This window comes from Equus asinus, chromosome 17, assembly GCF_041296235.1.
Source record: "Equus asinus isolate D_3611 breed Donkey chromosome 17, EquAss-T2T_v2, whole genome shotgun sequence".
NCBI classification, from domain to species: Eukaryota; Metazoa; Chordata; class Mammalia; order Perissodactyla; family Equidae; genus Equus; species Equus asinus.
In genome coordinates, this window is record NC_091806.1 from 623,300 (window position 1) to 651,272 (window position 27,973).

The 27,973-nt window shown below is 39.3% G+C and overlaps 1 long non-coding RNA gene across 2 annotated transcripts; it reads right to left on the reverse strand.

Annotated features, from left to right (window-relative positions):
• Positions 1-122: 122 nt before the first annotated feature.
• Positions 123-27,872, reverse strand: LOC139040737 (uncharacterized). 2 transcript variants are annotated; one of them, XR_011495004.1, is made up of 4 exons: positions 27,295-27,872; positions 24,270-24,317; positions 13,744-13,811; positions 123-249 (listed from the first exon to the last, which is right to left on the reverse strand). It is a non-coding gene; the product is annotated as an uncharacterized lncRNA (long non-coding RNA). The 2 variants fall into 2 exon arrangements; XR_011495005.1 differs by lacking the exon at positions 24,270-24,317.
• Positions 27,873-27,973: the final 101 nt, after the last annotated feature.

Sequence of the window (27,973 nt, forward strand, 5' to 3'; positions counted from 1 at the left end):
AAATTGGAACCCTTATTTACTATTGATGGGAATGTAAAATGCGGGAGCCATTATGGAAAACACTATGGAGGTTTCTCAAAAAATTAAAAATAGATTTATGAATATGAATTACCTATAATTCAGCAATTCCACTTCTGGGCAAATATCCAAAAGAATTCAAAGCAGTATCTCAAAAAGATATTTGCACATCCATTTTTGTTGCAGCGTTATTCACAGTGTCCAAGAGGTAAAAGCAACCCAAAGGTCCAGCTATGAATGAATGGATAAAGAAAATGTGGTATATGCATACAATGGAATATTATGTAGCTTGAAAGAAGGAAATCCTGTTACGTGCTACAACACGGATGAACTTCAAGGACATTATGCTAAGTGAAATAAGCCAGTCACAAAAGCATGAATACTGTATGATTCCAAGTAAATGAGGTACTCAAGTTACCTCATTTTGCAAGATGAAAAAGTTTTAGAAGAGATATGTTGTGAAGAGATATGTTGCACAACACTGTGAATAATACTTAACGCTACTGAATTGCACACTTAAAAATGGTTAAGACAGGGGCCCAGCCCTGTGGCGCAGTGGTTTAAGTTTGCATGTTCTGCTTTGGCAGCCTGGGGTTCACTGGTTCGGATCCCGGGTGTGGACCTACACACCGCTCATCAAGCCATGCTGTGACAGGCGTCCCACATATAAAATAGAGGAAGATGGGCACAGATGTTAGCTCAGGGCCAATCTTCCTCAGCAAAAAAAAGAGGATTGGATTGGTGGTGAATGTCAGCTCAGGGTAATCGTCCTGAAGAAAAAAATGGTTAAGATGGTAAATTTAATGATGTGTTTTTTACCATAATATAAATAAGTAAATAAAGATCAATAGCTGACCTATAGCTGCCTTTCTCGCAAAATTCTTTAACACTTTTTTCTCCCCCCACCAAAGGTTTATAGAATTATTTTTCCAACTTTTTATTTTGTTATACCTAAAAACCAAAACACTTGTAAGAACTGTAAATTGAATACTCATCTAGATTCATTTAATTGTTAACATTTGCCACATATGCTTTCTCTCTCCCTCTCTTCCCTATGTATACACATATATACATGTATAGATGCACACATATACATATATTATTATTTTGCTCAATTATTTACAGGTTAGTGGCAGACATCATGACACTTTACTCCTAAATATTTCAGCCTGTATCTTCCCATAACAAGGATATTCTCCTGCACAGTCTTAACGTAATTATTACACTTGTTAAAGAAAAAAATATTCATGACACATGTCAAAGACACCAAGGCAGACTTTATTCAGGAAAACTACTACAATCGGGTTTTGCAGCAGAGGAGAGAGACTGAGCTCAACTCCAACTCCAACAAAGACAAGTGGGCTTTACAGCCAAGGAGCAGGGTGGGGGTCACGGGATGGAAAATCACTCAGAGGAAGCACCAGGGATAAGGAGATTCGGGCTACACCAACTTACCGGGATTCTTGCTGAAGGCAGGCCAGGGTGATAAGATATGGAGGGTGAGGGATGAGGAATTTGATCAGATATCAAGAGTGGCCAGATCCCATGGGTGGGAGATTCTCCATAAGCTGACCTAGCAGGATTCTTGCTAAAACTGTACTAAACGGGCCAGAGACAGAGGCCAAGGTCAGGGGCAAAGTCAGAGGCTCAGAGGAGCCTGACTCAAGTTCAAAGGAAGGAGTCTTTGTCATATTCAGGAAATTTAACATGGATGCTATATTACTATCTACTATATAGTCCATATTCAAATATCCCCAATTGCCCCAACAACGTCTTTTTTACCTGTTGTATTCTGTTTGGTTTTGATAAAGGACATCCGACGAAGATCACACATCGTGTCTAGTTGTGATGTCTCTTTGGATTCCTTTAATCTACAACAGTTCTCACTCTTTTTTTTTTGTCTTTCATAACACTGACATTTTATTTTTAATAAAGATTGGCACCTGAGCTAACAACTGTTGCCAATCTTCTTTTTTTTCTGCTTTTTATCCCCAAATGCCCCCAGTATGTAGTTGTATATTTCAGCTGTGAGTCCTTCTAGTTGTGGCATGTGGGACGCCGACTCAGCATGGCCTGATGAGTAGTGCGATGTCCGCACCCAGGATCCAAACCGGCAAAACTCTGGGCCGCTGAAGTGGAGCACACAAACTTAACCACTCGGCCATGGGGCTGGCCCCACATTGACATTTTTTGAATCAGGACAATTATTTTGCCAAATGTCAATCAATTTGGACGTCTCTGATGGTTTTCTTGTGAGCACATCTAGGTTAAACACTTGGCAGGATACTACGGTGTTCATTTGTGTCCTTTTCTCTCAGGGATACGCTATAAAGGGTATATATATATATATACTCTGCAGGCTTGGCTGCTCACACTCTGCACATTCCAAAGAAAAGACTGGACCGTCTGACCTGCTCTTGAGAGAACATCTGAGCCCTTGGAATATCCTGCCAGTAGAGGTGTTTTGCAAACCTTGGGCCTTGCATCATCAGTTTGACCAGGTAATTTACGCTACCAATTCACTTTATGGTCAATACTTGTTTTTACAACCCTGAGGCCCTGGGCTATGCCGTACCAGTGTGACCTCTGGAGGTCTGGAGACTGGGTATCTAGGGTCAGTTACATAGGCATGTAACCCAATGTGACAGACCCCCAGTAAAACCCTGGACACCAAGGCTTGGGTCAGCTGCCTCAGTTGGCAACACTTCACACGTATTGTCCCAGGCAGTTACTGGGAGAATTAAGCACTGTCCATGTGACTCTACTAGGAAGACGCTGGGAAGCTCACTCCTGGTTTCTCCTTGGCTTTGCCCTATGCTCCTTCTCACACTGCTGATTTTAATCCATCCGTATCCTTTTTCTTTTTTTTAAGATTGGCACCTGAGCTAACATCTGTTGCCAATCTTTTCTTTTCTTTTTTCTTCTTCTTCTCCCCAAAGCCCCGCACTACATAGTTGTATATTCCAGTTGCAGGTCCTTCTGGTTGTGCTACGTGGGACATCACCTCAGCGTGGCCTAAGCCACAGGATCTGAACTGGTGAAACCCTGGGCCACAGAAGCAGAGCACGTGAACTTAACCACTCGGCCGTGGGGGTGGCTCCTAATCCATTCCTTTTGCTATAACAAACTGTAACTGCAAGAACAACAGCTTTTTTGAGTTTTGTGAGTGCTTCTAGTGATCATCAAACCTGAGGGCATCTTGACATCTTGCTTCATTCTTGGTGTTAACTTTGTTCATTCTGCTGCGTTCCTCTTGAATTTCTCTAATGTGAAGATAACTTTTCCCTTTGTAATTAAAGAGTATTCTGTAGAGGGATACCTTGAGACTGTGTGCTTCTCTTCTTCCCCAATAGTCTTTCACCTAATAGTTTCAGTATTTATTGATGATTCTTGTATGAATCAATTATTACAATGGGGCTATAAAATGGTGATATATTTCTCTATAATAACATGGACTCATAGGTTCTTTTTTGTTAACCAATGAGTTATAAACCATTCCCGTTATTATTTATTTTGATGCTCAAATTGACCAATATTTGACCAGTGAGACCCCTTCAAGCTGGCTCCTGTGTCCCCATGAATTTTTCACACTGCCTTACTTTCTGATACAATAAGATGTTCTGAACTCACCCTGTCTTCCCCTGCCCCAGCCTTGGAATCAACCATTTCTCCAAGTAGCCCTTGTTCCTTTTACTTTCTTTGAATATTAATTCCAGAAAGAGTTATCTACAGCCTCTAGGAGTGATGAATAGCAAACAGTCAAATCTGTCTACTAGGAGGAAAATTTCAGTCTGCTTACAACCTTAAGAGGCCCTGGCTGGAGACGAATCTTTGGATACTTCTTCAGGACATGCATACTATCCTCATTCTCTCACACGAAAAGTAAATGTGTTATGTGTTAACACAATCTGCTCTGTGTCCTATGACCAACACTCTGAGAAAGTGGTCTAACATGTAACAAGATTCCAGAGAAGTCAAATTGTTCTTTTTCTAAGAAGTCAACATCTTCTGACCTTCCAACTGATAATAAATCTGGTCAGAGCAGACTACCAGGGCAGACTACCCCACATCTGCCACTAATGTTTCACTCCAGGGGTTGAGAACCTATTGATCGCGCCTCTTTATAGCAGTGGGACAGCCCATAGTTGGAGTTTGGTTTAATTCTGAATCAAATGGGAATGACTGCAGGGCTTTGAGCAATAAGGTAACAAGCTCTGGTTACATTTTAGCGGGATCACTCTGAAAACTGTCTAGAAAGTAGATGGAAGGGGATATGATAGCGACTAGAAAGCTCTCTGAGTGGCTTACGGCAGAAAGTAGAATTGGTTGAGGGTCCCAGCTGTGGCATTTTGAGGCCCTGCTTCACACTGGCTGCTCTCAGTCCCTGACTGAGCACAGAGATACCAAAGCAGGCCCTCCCCAGGAATCACAGGACTCTTTCGACAGATGACTTTGGTTCAGGGACTTTTCTTAATTGCATAGCAGCCTGGGTCTGTTCCACTCAACCTTCCTTCTCTCCTTTTGGGGTCAAACTTGAATCACAGTCTGACAGCTCTCCTGGCCTCTCCTAATTCCCTTCTCTTTTTCTCCCACACGGGTTTCCATAACAAATTTATTGTACATTTGCTCCTGTCTTAGCATCTGTTTCTTGTAGTGCTGACATGGGGATCAAAGGCAGAAGCAGGGAGGCCAGTCAGAAGGCAATCACAAAGCCCAGGTGAGACGGCTGTAGCTCAGAGCAGGGCTGGGACAGCAGGGTGAAGAGACGTGATCAGATTTGAGAGTTCTTTTTTGAAGAAAGAACTTAGTAGAATTGCTAGTAAAGAGAGATGTAAAAGGGAGAGGTCAAAGATGACTGCATTGTTTTTGGGCTAAGCAAGCGGAAAGATGTAGTTAACCATTTTCTGAGATGGTGAAGCCTGAGAGAAGAGCATGCTTGGAGAACTAGCTCAGAAGCTTGGTTGTGGAGCCATTAAGTTTGAGATACTATTAAATTCCCAAGTGGAAATGTCATATAGGCAATTGGTTTAATAAGCCTGGAGAGCAGAATAGAGGTATTGGCTGAAGAAATAAATTTGGGAGTTAGTATATAGCTGGTATTTGAAGCCATGGAACTGAATTTGATCACCAAGGAAAGGACTGTGATAGAAAATGTCCGAGAACTGAGTCCTGGGGTGTTCTAAATTTGGGAGATAAGGAGTATTCAGCAAAAGAGACAAAGAAGGAAGATCATGCAAGTTTAGAACTGTCCTAACTGCCTGGGGAAATTAACTGGCGACCACTGATCTGTTCTCCATTCCTATAGTGTCCCTTTTCCAGAATGTCACGTACACGGAATCAACTAGTAAGTAGTCTTTTGAGTCTGACTTCTTTCACTAAGCATAATGCATTTGACATCATCCATACTATTCCGTATATCAATAGTTGTTCCTTTTAATTGCTGAATAGTATTTCTTTATGCAGATCTACCACAGTTCATTTACTCAACACCAGTTGATGGACATTTGGTTTGTTTCCAGCCTTTAGAGATTACGAATAAGTCTGCCATAAATATTTGTATATGGTTTTTGTGTGAAAACAATTTTTATTTATCTTGGGGAAAAGATTTATGAGTAGGACTGCTGGGTCATAGGTTAAGTAAGTGCTTAACTTTATAAGACATTGTCAACTGTTTTCAAAAGTTTCAAAAGAATGAAAATCTTTAAATTTTGATGAAGTCCAATTTATCAATTTTTTTATGGATTAAATGTTTTTGGCATCACATCTAAGAACTCTTTGCCTAATCCAAGGTAAAAAAATTTTTTCTCCTTTGCTTTTTTCTAAAAGCTTTATAGTTTTACTTAGGTTTATGATCTGTGTTGAATTAATTTTGTATAAGGTGTGAGGTATAGGTTGAGATTTAGTTTTTAGCATATGGATGTCCAATTGTTCTAATACCAGATGCTGAAAGGCTATCCTTTCTCCGCTGGATTACCTTTACATGTGGTCAAAAATCAGTTCACTGTACTTGTATGGGTCTATTTCTACACATTCTCTTTTGTTCCGTTCATCTACGTATCTGTGCTTTCGTCAATACCAGACTGTCTTGATAGGTCTTCAAATCAGGTAATGTAAGACCTATGACTTTGTTCTTCTTTTTCCTTATAAATTTTAGAATCAGCTCATCAACATACTCAAAAAAATCCTGCTTATATTTCCATTGTAATTGTTTTGAAATACAGATCAATTTGGGGACAATTGACAGATTCATATTTAATAAGTCTAACATTGTCAACGAGCTTCCTGCCATCGTTTTCACAGCTGCATTCTAATGTTTAAAGATCTTTATTATAGGCCAGCCCGTGGCCGAGTGGTTAAGTTCGCGTGCTCTGCTTTGGGGTCCCAGGGTTTCTCCAGTTCAAATCCTGGGCACGGACATGGCACTGCTCATCAAGCTGAGGTGGCATCCTACATGCCACAACTAGAAGGACCCACAACTAAAAATGCACAACTATGTACCAAGAGGCTTTGGAGAGAAAGAAGAAAAATAAAATCTTTAAAAAAAAAAAAGGCCTTTATTAAAGTGAAGCCTAGAATTTATTTATACTTTTTAAGGGAATTTAGTAATTAGGCATTTAAATCCACACTGAGTTTCTGGAAGGCAGAGACTGTATTCTGCTTATTTTTGAATAACAGTGTACAGAAGATTCAAAGTAAAGAATAGGACCTCAATAAAGGCTTGTGGATTAATTATTTAAATATGAGACTTTTAAACAATTCTGATATCCTCAGACATAATGAAAGACTGGGCATATGGAATTTCCATGATGCCAGAGGAAGAAGCAACCAAAAAAGAGCCTTTCTAAAAAGAGCCGTAGTGATGGTCTCTGATGCAAGTAGGAGTAACAGGACAGAAAAAACTATTCTCACACTTTTCACCCATCACAAGACTTAGATTCCCAACATGTCAAGGCAAATTATTTTATAGGTGAGACTCATACAGTGACACATTGTACCTAACTTCTTGCATGTCAATATACACTTACACAAAAATTTGATCCAAAAATGAGAAACTTCTGCTGGAACTGGTTAGGTTTGTTTGTTTTGTCATTTATAAAAACTGCATTTTTTAATTTGGTCTCCATAGTGGATTTCTTTTGAGGATTTGACTTTAGGAGAAAATTAATTACATGATGATGTATTTCGCTAAAACCCCCATATTTTGGATGGTTGTTGAATAATACCATAGCAATCATCATCAACCAATTTTCACATGGCTGTAGGTCAAAGATAGGTATAAAGGATATGTCACGTCCTTTCTGATACACAGATGGTACCAAATTATTTTACCAATTATGTGACCAAGGTAGCCAAAGCCATCATTATTTTCTCTCTGCCATTGTTTGGTTTGATGTGCTTCAAATAAATGATTTTGATGTGAAAAACTAGAGTGCTCAGATTTTTAATCTTTTAAAACCCTTTGTTTCCTTCATTTTAATAAGGCTCTATCAGCAACAAAAGCAAAAATAAACAAATGGGACTATATCAAACTAAAAAACTTCTGCACAGCAAAGGAAACCATCCCAACCTATGGAATGGGAGAAGGTATTTGCAAATCGTATATCTGATAAGGGGTTAATATCCAAAATACATAAAGAACTCATACAACTCAATAGCAAAATAACCCCAAACAATCTGATCAAAAAGTGGGCAGAGAACCTGAATAGACATTTCTCCAAAGATATACAGATAACCAACAGGTAATGAAAGATGCTCAACATCACTAATCATCAGGGAAATGCAAATCAAAACCACAATGAGCTATCACCTCACACCTGTTAGAATGGCTATTACCAAAAAGACAAGAAATAATAAGCGTTGGCAAGGATGTGGAGAAAAAGGAACCTTTGTGTACTGTTGGTGAGAATGTAAATTGGTGCAGCTACTATGGAAAACAGTATGGAGTTTCCTGAAAAAAATTAAAAATAGAACTACCACATGATCCAGCATTCCACTTCTGGTATTTATTTGAAGGAAACGAAAACACTAACTCAAAAATATATCTGTATTCCCATGTTCACTGAAGCATTATTTACAATAGCCAAGACATGGCTATTGATGGATGAATAGATAAAGAAGATATATATACAAAATGGAATATAATTCAGCCCATAAAAAACAAAGGAAATCCTGCCATTTGGGCCAACACGGATGGACCTTGAGGGCATTATGCTAAATGAAACAAGTCAGAGAGAGACAAATATTGTATGATCTCATTTATATGTGGAATCTAAAAAAAAGAATTCATAGAACTGAGTGGCAGTTGCCAGAGGTGGGGGATGGGGGTGGGTGAAAGTAGTCAAAAGGTACAAATTTCCAGTCATAAAATTAAAAAAAAAAAAGCTTTATTTATACATTGATTGACACAGTGAAACACATCTGGGAAATCTCATCACCATTAACATGGATCAATTAATTGTTCATCTAGAATCATTTAGGAATTGTCCATCTGTGTATCTATAGGTAGTGCCTTTCTATATGACTACCAACTAGTGTCTAGACAAAAATGATAACTTTATTAATCCACTGTCGATTAAATGGGCGTTTTAAATTATTTTTCCAAGTATAGTGGTAGATTTGCAGATTATTTTATTCTCTTTTGTTTTGTTTTTTTTGAGGAAGATTAGCCCTGAGCAACATTTGTGCCCATCTTCCTCTATTTTCTATGTGGGACTCCTGCCACAGCACGGCTTGACAGGTGGTGCATAGGCCCGGGCCTGGGATCCAAACTGGTGAACCCCGGGGCTGCCAAAGAGGAGCACGCGAACCTAACTGCTGCGCCACTGGACTGACGCCTATTTTCTTCTCTTTTCAGGCTCCCTTTGGACCCAGAAGACACATTTGTCAGGCAATTGGCTGGGGCTGGTGGTGCACGCTATGATTAAGGAAGCTAGCAGAGATAAATGAGCCAAACTGGGATGAAAATTATGACCTCATCGACAAAGAGTTCCAGCTAACCAGCACAAAGATAATAAATACATACTTTTTGGAGCTTTGCTTTCTCTCTTTTGCACAAGAGTTTTCTGTACAGTCACTGAAGTATGAAGACATTTTATTCTCTCTACACTCCCAGCAGAACTCTTTGTGCCCGGGATAGCACATTCCATCCTCTGTGTACTATCACCAGTAAACAATGAAATGACCATCGTAGAGCCTAAGTACTCACTGCCTCATAGGAGGAATTTATGAGAGGCTTTGGATGAAAGTCACAGAGTATAGTGGTAGTATTGTACTATTGTGCAGGATATTATTACACCAAAGAGTATGAGGCATACATACTTGACTGAGAGTCTTTTGTGGGCCAAAATCATGTCCTGAAAACAGACATGGCATTTTAGATAATGTAAATTTATGGAGATTGTAGATTTTTCTCCTAGAAAATGAATACATCTTTTATGCAATTTACCGGATAAAGGATAATAACGAAACTGGGAAAGCTAAGTTTTAAAATATTCATTATTTTTACGCAACATCAAGTTGTTTTCAGAGTTGGTGAATCTGTCTTTAAAAATTATTTCTATTTCAAATGAATCATTTGGTGACCAAGCTCACATAAAAGGTGCGGGAACACAGAAAAAGAAGGGGAAAGAGGACGTGAATTGATAATTTATCAAAATGTGATGTGTCAGACTTTAGGTTGCAAAGAACAGAAGTTCATTCAGTCTTAAGGAAAAAGGGGGTTAATTGTAAGGACGTGCGTGGTTTAAAGTTGTTAAGTCATTTCATAACCAAGATAATTCTAGGACTGGTTACACCAGTGTCCACGTGGTCTTTCCTTCTCACTCTCTCCTGGTGTCTCTCTTCCTTCAGCTTCACCCTTTCAGGTAGGGCACCCATGACTGGATGGCTTACTTCATCAGTGTGGACTCTATCTAGTGAGTAGATTCTGACTCAGGTGCCCATCCCTGACAAAAGCACTTAGCTTCTCTTAAGAGGCAGTAGGAGGCAGTGTAAACTCTGTGTCATACCAGTTAGTATAGGCCCCACATTTTTAAAAACAAAAAATAGCCTTCTATAAAAATCAAAGTTGTATATACCCAAAGTTTACTACAATGGAAAAAATGTACCCATATACTGAATACAAAAAAGGACTATGTGAAATAAAAACTGTTCTTCAAAGTGGTGAGATTATAATTGGCTTTTTTTTTCTTACTCAGTTTTCGCCAATCTTGTTGTTCTAGGGCTTTGACTAAGAAAGTTTGAAAAATACTTAGAACAATGAATATAATTTAACAATGCCCAGATGGTTTTTTAAACTGATTATCTCCAGTTTGTTTACCTTTCAAATCATTTTAAACTCAAGCAGCACAGTCAGATTAAATTTAGGAAATGTGTAAAAGATGTGTTTAATTAACGTTCTAATTCAAGATGAGTCAACAGTCATTCCAGCCTCATCATGTACGGGGGAGAATTCATTACTTGGAAATGTTCTATAGACTTTAAAAAATAAAACCCCAGATATATTTGTGTCTTCTCATGAGAGCTTTTCAAATATTTTCCCATCCGTCTACATAGCTGTAGTCATGTTCCTGTTAACCTTATTGTAAAATAGATCGAAATATAAAAAGCAGACTGAAACATCAGGAAAATGCAGCTGTGAGGGTGAGGAGGTGGGGTAAGCTTAATGTATTTAGAGCACGTGGGGACATTACATCAAGTACGACATACACCCAACCTTTTTGACCAATTTTAACTGACATGAGTTTAAAATTAAAAATAACTGTAGAAATCTCCTAAGAATTTAAAATATCAAATCAGTCTGTTAAAGAGAGCTTTTGCTTTAATATTGTGATGCTTAATCGATTTTTTCAGATCCCAAATGAAAGATCAATATTAGCTTTCATAGCCAGCAGATACATTTCTGTGTTTAGGATGATGGATCAGGTGGAATCTATAGTTACCAGAGTGCCCAATTACAATGATTGCTCAGCAATTTAACAATCACCATCTATGTTTCTAGTAAAAGTCTCAGGTAAGTTATAAAAACTCAGTTCCTTAATCATGTTGTAAGTATGCTGGACTGTACTCAAGAATTCTGATTAATATTTCTAATTGATTTGCAAAAGTAAGTAATGTTCTTACCAAGTTTAAGTATCAAGCGGAAACTGTATTTGTCTGCCACCTGGGGGATTCAGGGAAACATTGCAAGTGGCAAAATTCATCGTAATAAAATATTACAATATGCGTGTTAATAGCACTATATCTGTCGGGGCCAGCCTGGTGGCGCAGCAGTTAAGTTCGCACATTCCACTTCAGCGGGCCGGGGTTTGCCAGTCCAGATCCCAGGTGTGGACATGGCACCACTTGTCAAGCCATGCTGTGGTAGGCATCCCACATATAAAGTAGAGGAAGATGGACAGAGATGTTAGCTCCGGACCAGTCTTCCTCAGCAAAAAGAGGAAGATTGGTGGCAAATGTTAGCTCAGGGCTAATCTTCCTCAAAAAAAATTAAAAAATAAATAAAAATACATAAAAAAGAGTACTATATTTGTCTTTATGAATGATGTGCACTGATACATATATTTACATAATTGTGTCCAACGAGGGAGTGGCAAAATCAAGAAACCTGTATTCTGGACGCCAAGTGATGAAAATGTTTCAGAAGGGAGGGGTTGGCTTAATCAAATATTGCTGGTGGATCAAACACAATGAAGAGGACTAAAGACTGACCACTGTGTTTGGCAACTGGGAGGTCACAGGTGAACAGGACAAGAACTGTTTCTGGATGTTTGATGGTTTTTATTGTCATTATGAGCGTATCTTTGCATTTATGACATTTTCTAATGCAGCACGGGTGGAGCACAGGGAATTATTCATTTTTGAAAGCTGTTCTTCCATGTGGCCACCTTACTGTGCTGTATTACTGTAACTAACGGTTTGTCAGTTGATTTACTTATATTTTTTAGGTATAAAATCATATTGTTTTGAAAATATTGACAGATTTGTCTTGCTTTCCAAGATTTATCCTGCATTTGGCATCAGCTAGGACATCCAGTGCACTGTGAAGCAGCAGAAATGAAGGCCATTACTGTAATTGAAAACGATTTGTTGTAGATTTCTGGGAAATATTCCTTATCAAGTAGAGAATTTTCCTTCTATTCCTAGTTTGATAGAGATTCTCCTTTTCTTAAACCATAAATGAGTGTGGAATTATCAAATAATTTTTAACAAATACCAGATGATAATGATTTTTTTAAAATTGTTAATATGACAATATATTCATTAATAGATATCCTAATGTTAATCAATATTTATGGATACATCTAACTATCCTGTATTTTACATTTTCTTTTAAGCTTGGTGCTGTTTTTGATTTGCCAATTTTGATTTTGGATTCTTACAATTTTGTTCATAAGTAAAATTGGCCTTAGGATTTGTTATGAAGTGCCAACCTTGTACAATTTTGGTATCAGAATTATTTTCAACTCTAAAATCATGTTGGGAGTTAATGAAAGGAATGAACTAAATAAATTCTAAAAATGTTAAATAACAATTGTAACACAGGACAAATTCCAAAACTCTAGTTGATGATTTACACATTTCAAGTGATAGTTAAAACAAAATTTTGACTGCTTTTTAATTCACTCAAAAGTACTCTATCAGAGAGTAGATATAATCTGGTAGAAGAGATAAAATATAAATGCAAATATCACACAAGGCAGTCCCTGAGGATGCTATAAGGAGTTTAGAGGTGGAGATTATTTATGGCTTGGTCAATTTGGTAAGGTATCAGGTAAGAACATCTGGCAGAGGGCAAATATGTGCAACTTATATCACAGACGGCTAATCTCCCTTCTGTATAAAGAGCACCTAGAAACTGAGAGGAAAGGAACTAACAACCAATAGCATAATGGGCAAATGCCAGGAATAGAGACCTCATAGGACAATACAAATGGTCTTTAATGTATTAAAATTTTCTCAACTTCACTTATAATAAAAGAAATGCAAAACAAAACTTTACTGTGGTAACACTTCTCACTTCTCAGATCGGCAAAAATCCAAAAGTTTGACAACATACTCTGTGCAGCAGGACTGCGGGGGAAATGGGCGCTGTGACATTGGGGATGAGAGTGGAAAACGGGATAAGCTAACAAAATCATAAATATCTAATGTCTGTCAAAATGACAAATGTCTTTACCCTTTGGCTCAACTATCCCACTTCTTAGAATCTATGCTGAAGACACCTCCACAAATAGAAACTATATATGCACATTGTTAATCATTGGGGCATTATTTCTAGTAGCAAAAGATTGGAACAACCTACCTGTCTATCAACAGGGGATGAGTGGAGCAAAGGATGGTACATCCATACACTGGAGTCCTATGCATACAACCAAGCTCACCGGTCCATTTTAAAGATTTTATTTTTCCTTTTTCTCCCCAAAGCCCTCTGGTACATAGTTGTGTATTTTTAGTTGTGGGTCCTTCCAGTTGTGCATGTGGGATGTCGCCTCAGCATGGCTTGATGAGCAGTGCCATGGCTGCGCCCAGGATCTGAACCGACAAAAGCCTGGGCTGCCAAAGTGGAGTGCGCGAACTTAACCACTCAGCCACCGGCCAGCCCCTGACTGGCCCTTTTAAATCCATAACCAGAAACCTCAGCGGGACCCTACAGATTGCCAGGCAATCTTATTATCTGTCTCTAGTCAACTCACCCACACACCCCTCCATATGATCTTTTCATACCTTCTCCTCTCTCCTCAAACTCTCAAGTCCTCACTCCCAAACTTCTTCTCAGCTGGTGATCTTGATTCCTAGGAGAAAATGGAGGCGATCACAAGGGAGCTTCCAAAGACTCTTCTCACCACACCAGCATGTCCCTGCATCTGCACTCACACCCTCTACTCTTCGTCTGTTGAATTGTTTATGGTTCTACCTCAGGCCAGTCCCTCCTCTGTAGGCATGACATTCAAACTCCTTCGCCTAGCTTACTCCAGAACCTCTCCCTTTTATCTCTTACATTTTACTTGCTACTGTATCATTCCAGTTAGAAGATAAATAAATTCTGGAGATGTAATGTATACCATGATGACTATAGGTAACATAACTGTATTGTATATTTGAAAGACACTAAGAGAGTAGATCTTAAAAGTTCTCATCACAAGAAAAGAATTGTAACTTATGTGTGCTGATGAATAACTAGACTTATCGTGGTGATCATTTTACAATATATACATACATCAAATCATTATGTTGTACACCTAAAACTAACAAATGTTATATGTCAGAAAAAAAGGGTCTGGAAGAAATATGCTTTGGCTAGGCCATAAAAGAAGGGGAAGTGGTTGCTAATGGAGTGGCAGAGAGGATGAAGAAAATAAGGCAGCGGAGCCTGCCTGGTGGGGAGCAGTTAAGTTTCCATGTTCCGCTTCGGCGGCCCGGGGTTCGCCAGTTCAGATCCCAGGTGCGGACATGGCACCGCTTGTCCAGCGTTGCTGTGGCAGGTGTCCCACATATAAAGTTGAGGAAGATGGGCATGGCTGTTAGCTCAGGGCAGGTCTTCTTCAGCAAAAGAGGACTGGTGGCAGATGTTAGCTCAGAGCTAATCTTCCCTCCCGCCCAAAAAAAAGAAAAAGGAAGAAAATAAGGTGGACAGAAGCAGAGTCTATAGGGGAGTCAGCCTAATAAGACTGCTGACAAAGTAATTTAAAAAGGAAATTCTTATGGGCTCTTGTCCTTCACAAGGCAGAATGTACCAACAAAGCAAGATACAGAGATTGAGCTTTTTGTCCCCCACAATGAGTTCTGGCTACTTACTAAAAGCTATCTGTACAAAACAAAGAAACATTTCTCTTGACTCACTGTCCTAACAACTACTGTCTCCGTCTCCTTTTTCTTGCTTCATTTTGCAGGAAAATCCCTTCAAAGACTTGCTCTCTAATTCCTCTCCTCCCAATCTTTCTTAAACCCACTCTGTCAGGTACTTGCCCCCAGAACTCCTTCAAAACTGTTGTGGTCAAGGTCACCAATAACCTCCACATTGCTAAATCCAATGGTCAATTCTCAATCTTCATCCTACTTGAACTAGCTGCTATACTGACACAGTCGATCAATTCTTTTTCCCTGACAAACTTTCTTCACGTAGCTTCTAGGACAACACATTCTGTTACTTGTAGTTTACTGAAACACACTGAATTTATGAAAGTCTGTGAATTCCAAAATGATATCCAAAAAAGAAAAACTCAGGAAAAATTCATTTGTCACCATTTGAAACACATATTATTAATTCATCTCCTTACTTAAAATTGGATAAAGGAGAAAAATTAAGCCTTTAACCTACTTTCTAATAAACTAAATAGTCCCACTTCATTAGAGAAAACTCTTCAAAAGAATGTTAGTAATTAAATGTAAAAGCAATTATATAATTAGAAAACGATAATAAAGAACTTCTAATTAAATTAGAAACTTAAAGATTATCAGTTTGTATAAGAAACGTGAATAACTGATGAAGAACTTAACATGTTTCTGGTTATAAAGAACATCATACAGATTACTTTCTAGTGGCAAGATGAAAATAATATAACAGTACAAATGTTGGAATCAGACTATGTCCACCATAATCCAATATTAAGTTTTATCTTACTTAATGGACTCTAACCACAACTTTCCAGGAAACTCATGGGAGGACATCATGGGGAAACAATGAGACAAATCCATAAAGTGGAACATTCTAAAACACCACTGGCTTATTCTCTTCAACAAATCAGTGTTGAGAATAAAGGAACCATCCTAGATTAAAACAGACATAAAGAACAGAAAAACCAATCACAATGTGTGGTTCTGGATTGACTCCTGATTTAAGCAAACTAGGTGTGAACAAAATTTTGGAACAATTAGAAAAATTTGAATATGTGCTGGATGAAAGATGATGTTAAGGAATTATTAATCTAACTAGATGTGGTAGTGTTACATTGGGTAGGTAGGAAAATGTTCTTAATTTTTAAAAGATGCAGGGACATCTCATCAAGATGGTGGCATAGGCAGACTCTGAACTCATCTCCTCCCACAAACACAACCAGGTTACAACTATTCTTGTAAAAATTACCCTGGAGAGAAAACTGAAAACTGGATAAAAAGAACCCCCACAACAAGGGACAGTCCTGACTGAGGTGGAAGAGGCAGAAATTCCTCCTGGTGAGAAAAAAGCCACCTTTGCGAGCCACGGAACTTCACAGCCAGACAGACGGGAGCCACCCTAAGGTACGCAACCCTCCCTGGAAAAGTGGGGACCTTAGTGGGGGCACATTACTGCTATAAGCATCCTTCAGACTCAGCACAACAGAGACGAGTGTCCTACTCTCTGGCTTCGCTGGCTATTGACTTCAGTGGGGAATACCCCCAGAAAAGCTATCAGAAAAAGCCAAAAAAACCCTGTTCTTAAAGAACCCATGTACAAATTCACACATCTCTGAGAGCAACCCAAAATCACCAAGAAGAAAGCTGCGTAGTCCTTTGGTGAAAGGGAACTCACCCAATAGGCTCTGGGTGCATCTCAGTGAGAGGTGAGGCCTCTCCAGACACTGAGACACTGGTGGTGGACAATGTCATGACCTAGTACAGGCGTGCTGACACAGACACTGGCAGATGCCATTGAAATTCTTCCCCTGGCCCATTAGCCCAGGGATCTGCCACATCCACTAGAGTACAGATTTAATACAGTTCAGCCAGGGCAGGCAGCCGCCCTAGGGACCAGCCCCCACCCAAGAGCAAGCCCCCAGGCAACCTGTCAGCCTGCATAGACTGAGTACCATGATACTCTACCGGCAGGCGACTGTGTCTGCTTCTGTGGGGCAGAGCCTATGTGAGGACCAGGTGAACTGTGGGGGGCATTGGTGGACAGGTGGGGGCCTCTGCAGTGGGGTGTCAGGGTATGCTCCAGGGAAGTGTGCATGGACAAGGGCTGTGTTGACTGTGTGTGTGGACCTGTGGAGGGGTGGGGTTTATCAGTGGCAGAAGACCTGTGCTTCACAAACAGCCACAAGGAGGATCAGCCCCACCTTCCAAAGCCTGAAACAATTGGGTGCTTCCCTCCCTGGGGCCAGCCCCACTCAACTACAACTCTGAGAGAGCTGCTAACAGCCTTGCAGGCCTGAGGCCTAGAGCAACTGTAAGCCCCTGGGCCTAGCAATCAGCTACACCAGGTACCTACTCAATTAACAGGAAAACTGCAACAGGAGTGTGCTATTAAACCTTGTAGCCAATGGTGCTGAGGCTCCCCAAACCCGATTTACAAATGCCTGGCCAGGGAAGGGAAGACTAGACTCCCTGAGTACCTGCATTAAGCACAACCCTGCCACAGCAGAAAGACAAAGTAGCCCACACAGGGGTCACTCTTGGATCATTTGGACTGGTGACAAGAGGGAAGCACACAGCTGGGCCTCAAAAGACATCTCTTACATAAGGCCACTTCTCAAAGAACAGAAGACATAGCCAACTCACCTAATATGTAGACGTAAGCACAGAGAAAGAGGCATAATGGGGAGACAAAGGAATATGTTCCAAGCAAGAGAACAGGACAAAACCCCAGAAAAAGAACTAAATGAAACAGAAATAAGCAATCTATTGAACAAAAAGTTCAAGCAAAAATTCATAAGGATGCTCACTGATACTGGGAGAAGACTGGATGAACACAGTGAAGACATCAACAAAGAACTGGAAAGTGTAAAAAAAAAACCAATCAGAAATGAAGAATACAACACTGGAAATGAAAAATTCACTAGAGGGACTCAATATCAGAGTAGATGATACAGAAGAACAGATCAGCAAGCTGGAAGAAAAACTAGAGGAAATTACCCACACTGAACAGATAAAAGAAAAAGAATTAGACAGAGTGAGAACAGTCTAAGGGAACTCTGGGTCAATATCAAGCTCACTAACATTTGTATTACAGGAGTCCCAGAAGGAGAAGAGAGAGACAAAGGGGCAGAGAATCTATTTGAAGAAATAATAGCTGAAAACTTTCCTAACCTAAGGAAGGAAACAGCCATTCAGGTACAGGAAGCTCAGAGAGCTCCAAACAAGACAAACCCAAAGAGGCCCACACCAAGACACATTATAATTAAAATGTCCAAAATTAAGATAAAGAGAGAATCCTAAAAGCAGCAAGAGAAAGGCAACAAGTGACATACAAATGAAAGCCCATAAGGCTATTGGCAGACTTCTCAGCCAAAACCCTACAGACTAGAAGGGAGTGGCATGACATATTTAAAGTGCTGAAAGGAAAAAACCTACAGCCAAGAATGCTCTATCCATCAAGGTTGTCATTCAGAATAGAAGGAGAGATAAAGATCTTCCCAGACAAGCAACAATTAAAGGAGTTTATCATCAAGAAACCAGTTCTACAAGAAATGCTGAACAGACTTATTTAAGTGGGAAAGAGAAGACCACAAATAGGGATAAGAAAATTATATACATATATAAAAAAATGCAATAAAATCACTGGTAAAGGCAAAACTATAATAGAAGTAGCAGATCAACCACCCATGAAGATAATACGAAGGTTAAAAGACAAAATTACTAAAATTACCTATTTCGGTGATAAGAGGGTAATGGATAGACACATACAAAATAAGAGGTTAGATGATATGATTTCAAAAACATAAAATGTGGGAGGAGGGGAGTAAAAGAGTAGAGCTTTTAGAAAGAAGTTAAGCTAAAGAGACTATCGACTCAATATAGATTCCTATATACGTAGAATGTTATGTAGGAATCTTGTGGTAATCACAAACCAGAAACCTATAAGTAAAAAGATAAGAGGAAAAAAATCAAACATATTACTAACAAAAGCCATCAAATACAAGGGAAGAGAGCAAGAGAAGAAGAAAGGAACAGAGAAGAACTACTAAAACACCCAGCAAAAAAAGTAACAAAATGGCAATAAATACCTATTTATCAATAGCTACTTTAAATGTCAATGGACTAAATGCTCCAATCAAAAGGCATAGCATAGCCGAATGGATAAAAAAACAAGACCCATATATATGCTGCATATAAAAGACACACTCCAGACCTAAAGACACTCACAAACTGGAAGTGAAGGGATGGAAAAAGATACTCCAAGCAATAGCAAAGAAAAGGAATCTGGGGTAGCAATACTTACATTTGACAAAACAGACTAAAGCAAAAACTGTAACAAGAGACAAAGAACGGCACTACACAATGATAAAGGGAACAATCCAACAAGAGGACATAACACTTGTAAATATCTATGCACCCAACATAGGAGCACCGAAATATATAAAGCAATTATTAATAGACATAAGAAGAAAAATAGACAGGACAGTAATACAATAATAGTAGAGGACTTTAACACTCCACTTACACCAATGGATGGATCGTTCAAACAGAAGATCAATAAGGAAACAGTGGCCTTAAATGACACATTGGACCAGATGGACTTAGATATATACAATACATTCCATCAAAAAACCACAGAACAGGGCTGGCCTGGTGGCGCAGCAGTTAAGTGTACACGTTCCATTTCAGAAGCCCGGGGTTTGCCGGTTCGTACCCCGGGTGCAGACATGGCACCGCTTGGCAAGCCATGCTGTGGCAGGCATCCCACATATAAAGTAGAGGAAGACGGGCACAGATATTAGCTCAGGGCCAGTCTTCCACAGCAAAAAGAGGAGGATTGGCAGCAGTTAGCTCAGGGCTAATCTTCATCAAAAAAAAAAAAAAGAAAGAAAGAAAAGAAAAGAACAGAAAAGAAAAAAAACCTGCAGAACACATGCTTTTCAAATGCACATGGAACATTCTCCAGGACTGATCACATGTTAGGCCACAAAACAAGTCTCAATAAATTTAAGAAGAGAGAAATAATACCAAGCATCTTTTCTGACCACAACAGTATGAAACTAGAAATCAACTACAGGAAGAAAACCAGAGAAGCCACAAAAATGTGGAGATTAAACAAAATGAACAATGATTGGGCCAATGAAGAAATCAGAGGAGAAATAAAAAAATACATGGAGACAAATGAAAATGAAAATACAACATGGCAAAATCTATGGGAAACAGCAAAAGTGGTTCTAAGAGGGAAATTTATAGTTATTCAGGCCTACCTCACAAACAAGAAAAACCACAAATAAACAATCTAACAGTGCACTTAAAGGAACTGGAAAAAGAACAACAAATGAAGCCCCAAATCAGCAAAAGAAAGGACATAATAAAAATCAGAGCAGAAATAAACAAAATAGAGACTAAAAAAAATAGAAAAAATTAATGAAACCAAGAGCTGGTTCTTTGAAAAGTTAAACAAAATTGACAAACCTTTAGCTGGACTCACCAAGAAAAAAAGAGAGAAGGCTCAAATAAACAAAATCAGAAATGAAAGAGGAGAAATTACAACGGACACCTCAGAAATACAAAAGATTATAAGAGAATACTATGAAAGGCTATATGCCAATAAATTGGATAATCTATAAGAAATGGATAAATTCTTAGAATCATAAAACCTTCCAAAATTGGATCAAGAAGAAGCAGAGAATTTGAATAGATCAGTCACCAGTAAGGAGATTGAAACAGTAATCAAAAACCTCCCCCAAAATAAAAGTCCAGGTCCAGATGGCTTCCTTGGTGAATTCTACCAAACAGTCAAAGAAGATTTAATACCTATCCTTCTGAAACTGTGTCAAAAAATTGAAGAGGAGGGGAAGCTTCTTAATTCATTCTATGAGGCCAACATTACCCTGACACCAAAACCAGACAAGGACAAAACAAAAAAAGGAAATTATAGGCCAATATCACTGATGAATATCAATGCAAAAATCCTCAACAAAATACTAGCAAATCAACTATAACAGTACATTAAAAAGATCATACACCATGAACAAGTGAGTTTCATTCCAGGGATCCAGGGATGGTTCAACATCCACAAATCTATCAACGTGATACATCACATTAACAAAATGAAGAATAAAAATCACACGATTATCTCAATAGATGCAGAGAAAGCACTGGACAAGATACAGCATCCATTTATGATAAAAAATCTAAATAAAATAGGTATAGAAGGAAAATACCTCAACATAATAAAGGCCATATATGACAAACCCACAGCAAATATCATTCTCAATGGAGAAAAACTGAAAGCTATCCCTCTAAGAACAGGAACCAGACAAGGATGCCCACTGTCACCACTCTTATTTAACATAGTATTGGAAGGCCCAGCCAGAGCAATCAGGCAAGAAAAAGAAATAAAAGGGATCCACACTGGAAAGGAAGAAGTAAAACTGTCATTATTTGCAAATGACATGATTTTATATTTAGAAAACCCTAAAGAATCCACTAAAAAACTTTGAGAAATAATAAATGAATACAGTCAAGTCGCAGGATACAAAATCAACACACAAAAATTAGCTGTGTTTCTACACTATAACAACAAAGTAGCAGAAAGAGAAATTAAGAATATAACCCCATTTACAATGGAAAAAAAGACTAAAATATCTAGGAATAAACTGAACCAAAGAGGTGAAAGATCTGTACACCGAAAACTATAAAACATTGCTGAAAGAAATTGAAGAAGACACAAAGAAATGGAAAGATATTCTGTGCTCTTGGATTGGAAAAATTAACATCATTAAAATGTCCATACTTCCTAGAGCAATCTATAGATTCAATGCAATCCCTATAAAAGTTCCAACAACATCTTTCACAGAAATAGAACAAAGAATCTTAAAATGTATATGGAACAACAAAAGACCCTGAATAGCCAAAGGATTCCTGAGGAAAAAGAAGAAAGCTGGCAGTATCACACTCCCTGATTTCAATTATACTACAAAGCTATAGTAACCAAAGCAGCATGGTACCGGCACAAAAACAAACACACAGATCAATGGAACAGAATCGAGATCCCAGAAATAAACTTACACATATACGGATAGCTAGTCTTTGACAGGGAGCCAAGAGCATACAATGGAGACAGGAGTCTCTCTTCAATAAATGGTGTTGGGAAAACTGGACAGCCACATGCAAAAGAATGAAAGTAGACCATTATCTTACAGTAAAAATCAACTCAAAATGGATTAAAGACTTGAATGCAAGATCTGAAACCATGAAACTTCTAGAAGAAAACATAGCCAGTATGCTCTTTGACATAGGTCTTAGCAGCACATTTTCAAGTACCATGTCTGACTGGGCAATGGAAACAAAAGAAAAACTAAATGGGACTACATGAAACTAAAAACTTCTGCACAGCAAAGGAAACCATCAACAAAATGAAAAGACAACCTAACAATTGAGGGAAGATACTTGCAAGCCATATATCTGATAAGGGGTTAATATTCAAAATATACAAAGAACTTATACGTCTCAAGAAGAAAAAAACCCAACAAACCAATTAAAACATGGGCAAAAGATCTGAACAGAGATTTCTCCAAAGAAGATATACAGATGGCCAACAGGCATGTAAAAGATGTTCAACATCATTAACTATTAGGGAAATGCAAGTCAAAACCACAATAAGATATCACCTCATTCCCGTCAGAATGGCTATAATTAACAAGACAAGAAACAACAAATGTTGGAGAGGATGTGGAGAGAAGCGAACCCTCGTACACTGCTGGTGGGAGTGCAAACTGGTGCAGCCGCTATGGAAAACAGTATGGAGTTTCCTCAGAAAATTAAGAACAGATCTACCATATGACCCAGCTATTCCACTGCTGGGTATTTATCCAAAGAACTTGAAAACACGAATGCATAAAGGTACATGCACCCTTATGTTCATCAGAGCATTATTCATAATAGCCAAGACTTGGAAGCAACCTAGGTGCCCACCAAGGGACGAATGGACAAAGAAGTTGTGATATATATACACAATGGAATACTACTCAGCCATAAGAAATGATGAAATCCAGCCGTTTGTGACAACATGTATGGACCTTGAGGGTATTAGGCTGAGTGAAAAAAGTCAGAGGGAGAAAGTCAAATACCATATGATCTCACTCATAAGTAGAAGATAAAAACAATGACAAACAAACACATAGCAACAGAGATTGGATTGGTGGTTACCAGAGGGGAAGGGGGAAGTGGGGAGGGCAAAAGAGGTGATTAGGCACAAATGTGTGGAGATGGATGGTAATTAGTCTTTGGGTGGTGAACATGATGTGATCTACACAGAATTTGAAATATATTACGATGTACGCCTGAAAGTTATAAAACGTTATAATCCAATGTTACTGCAATAAAAAATAAAATAAAATATGCAAAACATAGCATTCAGGGGCAAAATGTCATACTGTCATTAATTTATTTTAAACTCCTCTTTCATTAAAAATTACTTTCTGAAAATAAAACTTGCATTTGGAAGAAGATAAAATTGGACTCATACTGGCTGTTATACACCAGCATAAACTCTAAATGGATCATAGAACCAAATGTAGTTGCCTACATTTGCCCATTGGGACATACTTATATAAACAATTATTATTATTATTGTTAGATTGGCACCTGAGCTAACATCTGCTGCCAATCTTCTTCCTTTTTTCCCTCTTTCTTCTTCTCCCCAATGCCCCCAAGTACATAGTTGTATATTCTAGTTGTACGTCCTTCCGGCTCTGCCATGTGGGACGCCACATCAGCATGGCTTGATGAGTGCTGGGTAGGTCCGTGCCCAGGATCTGAACTGGCGAAACCCTGGAGGAAGTAAGCCACTCAGCCATGGGGCCAGCCCCTAAAAAAATTATTTCTTGTTTATATGAAATTCAAATTTAACTGATTGTGCTGTATTTTTATTTGTCAATGCTGACAACTCTACAAGGAAAAAAGAAAACCATTGAAATAGTTCTAAAATCACGGATGAATTTATTACCTGGGAATGGAGAAAGCCCTTCTATCTTGGTCTCAAGATCCAGAGCGATAAAAGATTGATAAATTTACTACATAACAATTACAAAACATTTTTTTCACATGACACAAAAAAATACCAACCTCTTCCCCCGCCCCAAAACACATAAGCACAATTTAAAGATAAATGAGAAATAGGGATGAAATATTTGCAACCTATATAACACCTGAAGAGTTAATCTCTATAATACCGAGTACTCTTAAAAATCAAGACAATGAAGATGAAAAATAAATAGAAAAATGGGCAAAAAGACATGAACAGACAGTTCAGAGTAAAAGACAATGACCCTAACATCTATGAAAAGGTCACAGTTTCACTTGTACTAAAAGAAATGTGAATAAAACTATACTGAGATACCACTACTTACCTATCAGACTGGCAAAAACCCAAGTTTGACAATACACTGCTGAAGAAGCTGTGGGAAAAAGAAATGCACTGATTTCGGGGTGTAAAATGGCACAATTCCCACGGAAGGAAGTTTGGTAAGATCTAATAAAATACATGTCTATTTACCCTTTGATTCAGCAATCCCACTTTTAGGAACGTATCCTGAGGATATATATCCGTAAATATAAAACAACATATGCACAAGATCATTTGTTGAGCAGTATTTGTATAGCAAAGAATTGGAAACAACACAGATATCCATCAACAGGGTTGGGTAAGCTTTGGTACATCCATACAGTGAAGTACTATGCAAATGTTAAAAAAAAGATTGAAGAAAATCTTTATTTTCATCATTTCACTCCCTACTTTATTGGTGGGGAGTGACATCCACAATATACTAAGTGAAAAAAGTGCACAATAATGTACCTTTTATGAAAGAAATAAGGTGAAATATATGCATTGCTTATTCTTGCAAAAAAGAAACCCTAGAAAGATTAAACTGGAAACTAATAAAAATGGTTCCCTATAGAGGATGGGAACGAGGTTAGGCAGGCGGAGGGGGTAGAGATTGAAGTGAAACTTGCCTGAGGATAACTTTTTATACAGTTTTGATTTTTGAGCAAATAATGGGGTTTTTATATTTAAAAATAAAGTACATCTAAAAAAGCAAACATTAAAATTGAAAACAAATGGAAAATTGAACTCAACTATATGTCAAATTGCTCATGTAAACTAAGAGATAAGAACTATTTAATTGACTTTTTTGTACAAGGCCTTCTGACTGAACATCCTTAATATAACATAAGCTAAGGACAAAAAGAACTTTAAAGAAATCTTAAACCTCACTTGGCAAATGTATTGTTATTGATATTGTAGTATTGGTATTCTAATTTAGAAACTTTTAAATATATTTTGTATTAACCAAGATTTTCAGTCTAAGAGAAAAGAGATACAAATGTAAAATCAATAAAGAAAAAAATGTTAAATTTGAATTGGAAATCAATATATGAACTCATAATTTAAAAAATGTATTTCCTGTCTCTGAACACTGAACAGGCCTAGAAGCAGTGACATCCAGTAGAAAAGACAACATGCATTGCCCACATCTTGGTTCTAATTACTATTCCCAAACTGAAGGAACCAGGATATCTGAGACTGAATCCAAGTGTGTGACAAGGAATGTACAGGTCTGTGACAGGGAAAGGACGTAAGTGGGTCTGGGACATCCTGTGCCAATAGGCCAGGAAGTTGTCCAAGACTAACGGCATCATGTCAAAAAGACATAGGTTCCCCTCATCCCGTATGAAGGGACTCATACTGGCCCCAAAAGAATGACGATTACAATTGATTGAAACAACTTAATTCTGAAAAAACTCATAAATCCATAATGATACTCAAAAAGAGAAAGCCAGGAAAAAAATTCATTTTTCACTACTTGAAGCTTAATATTAACGCTTGAAGTTTAATATTAAACTCTCTACTGTGAAAATTGGTCGTTAAAGAGAAAAAATTAAGCATTTAACCTGGTTTTTAAAGGTTAATGGGGAACAGTTCTTTTTCACAGAAGAGCTTTCTGTTGATGCAGAAGGAATAATAGAATTACAAAATTATTATTTAATCACTAAGTATCTCATTGTTATTTCAGGAAAGATTCATCAATAGATGACCAAACCATGGTGAAAATTTGCTGGGGAGCAGGAAATTGACACGGTGCTCAAGTCTTACTCTGCGACTACTTGTTAACTACAAAAAGTGAAATGTCCCTAATGAGAGATCCGATGGTCTCCACCTTAAACAAGTGATCACTCTTAGCGTCAAATTAGGAGTTCGATGTTTCTCCCGATGTGGTACAAAATGAAGGACATAGCTCTATCAATGACATATTCTGGCCAAAATGTTTAACCTGAATCTAAGCACTCCCTGAGCACACTTTGGATGTATCCAGAATACGGAACATTCCTCGACACAACTGGCTAGCTCTCTTAAAAAATTCACAAAGAATAAAAAGATGAGTGGAGAATAAGAGATATCACAACAAAATGCAAGGCTTGAAACTGGACTGGATTCTGACTTGTAAAGACCTCCTCTAAAGACAATCTTGGGATACCTGGGAAAATTCAAATGTGGACCGAATAGTAAATATTAGGAAATTATGATGATAATGGTACTGTAGATACGAAGAATGTCATTTTGAGAAAACACAAACTAATTTCTTTTGGGATGAAGTGTCATGATGTCTGCAATTTACTTTTAAATTATTTTGCAAAAATACAAACTATATCAATACATACATACGAAGCAAACATGCGAAAATGTTAGTCACTAGATCAAGGTGCTGGGTATACAGCACAGTTATCTATTGTATTACACTCAATTTTTTTTTGAGGAAGATCAACACTGAGCTAACATCTGCTGCCGATCCCCCCCTTTCTGCTGAGGAAGACTGGCCCTGAGCTAACACCCTGCCCATCTTCCTCTACTTCACATGTGGGATGCCACCACAGCATGGCTTGCCAGGCGGTACCACCTGCGACCCATGATCTAAACCCACGAGCCCTGGGCCCCCCTCCTAAGCGGAACCGCTGAGCCACCAGGCCGGCCCCTATTCTTTGAATTTTTATCTCTTAAGATTTTTTTCATAAAAAAATATTGGGAAAAAATGGCCTGTGAATCAAACTTTGAAGAATAGAATATGAAAACTATTCTTAAAGACTGTTCTTACATTAGTTCATCATAGGCAAACTCAAACAGGTAAAAAACTAAAACTTATGTTACAATCTAGAAATTACTTTTAATGTTCGAGGTACTATGTGTATATTATACATACACTGCACATTCTACTTAATGCACACTATTTTGGGTTCTGTTTTTTCACTTGACACCGTCATGGATGTTTTTTCCGTCAGTAATAACGTTAGCACCAGTTGCCGACTGCACATTACATCGTAGAGAGACAGCTAGTCCTCCAGGGTTGGAGGGCGCGGTGAACACGTGTTAACACACACCTGCCCTGCGCCTGACCGCCCGGGGAATTCACGCTGCCGACGGGCGGAGGGGACCACCGAGCAGAGGCGCGGGCGGGTCGGCGGGGGGCGCGGCGGGCAGGCGGGGTCGCCGCCGGAACGAAGACCTGGGGAGCCGTTCCTGCTCTGTCTGCAGCCGCGCCGGCCGCTGTCCCAGCGCCTTTCCCGCGTACCTCACTGCGGCTGCAGGCGCTACGGAAGCGAGGCTCGGAGCCTGTCACCCGCCCGAGGCCACCGCCCGCGAGGGAAGCCCGGCTCCCGCGGGCCGCCTCCGCCGCGCAGGCGCGCTTCCGCGTGGGCGCGTCTGCCCTCCCGGCCCACGCGGCGTCGAAGGCGTCCGCGGAGGCCGCGCCAGACTCGGCGGGTCCCTCATCTCCCACACACGGGCGTCGTTCGCGCAGCGCTGCTCCCTAGCGGGCCATGTGCCTGAGCCGAACCGACGGGTGGCCACGGGAGCAGCGGACTCAGGCTCCGCCGCCAGACGATGAAGCCCCAGAAGGCGCGCGGGCCTCCGGGCGGAACAGCTTCGTCCTCCCGCCGGCGGCAGCCAGCTCAGCGACAGCCTCTTCCGCCCAGCGCCGTGACGTGCGCGCTCGCCTCGGGCCCGCCCCGGGGAGCTCTGTGCTTCTGCGCGTCCGAGTAACCGGCGAGGTGCACTCAG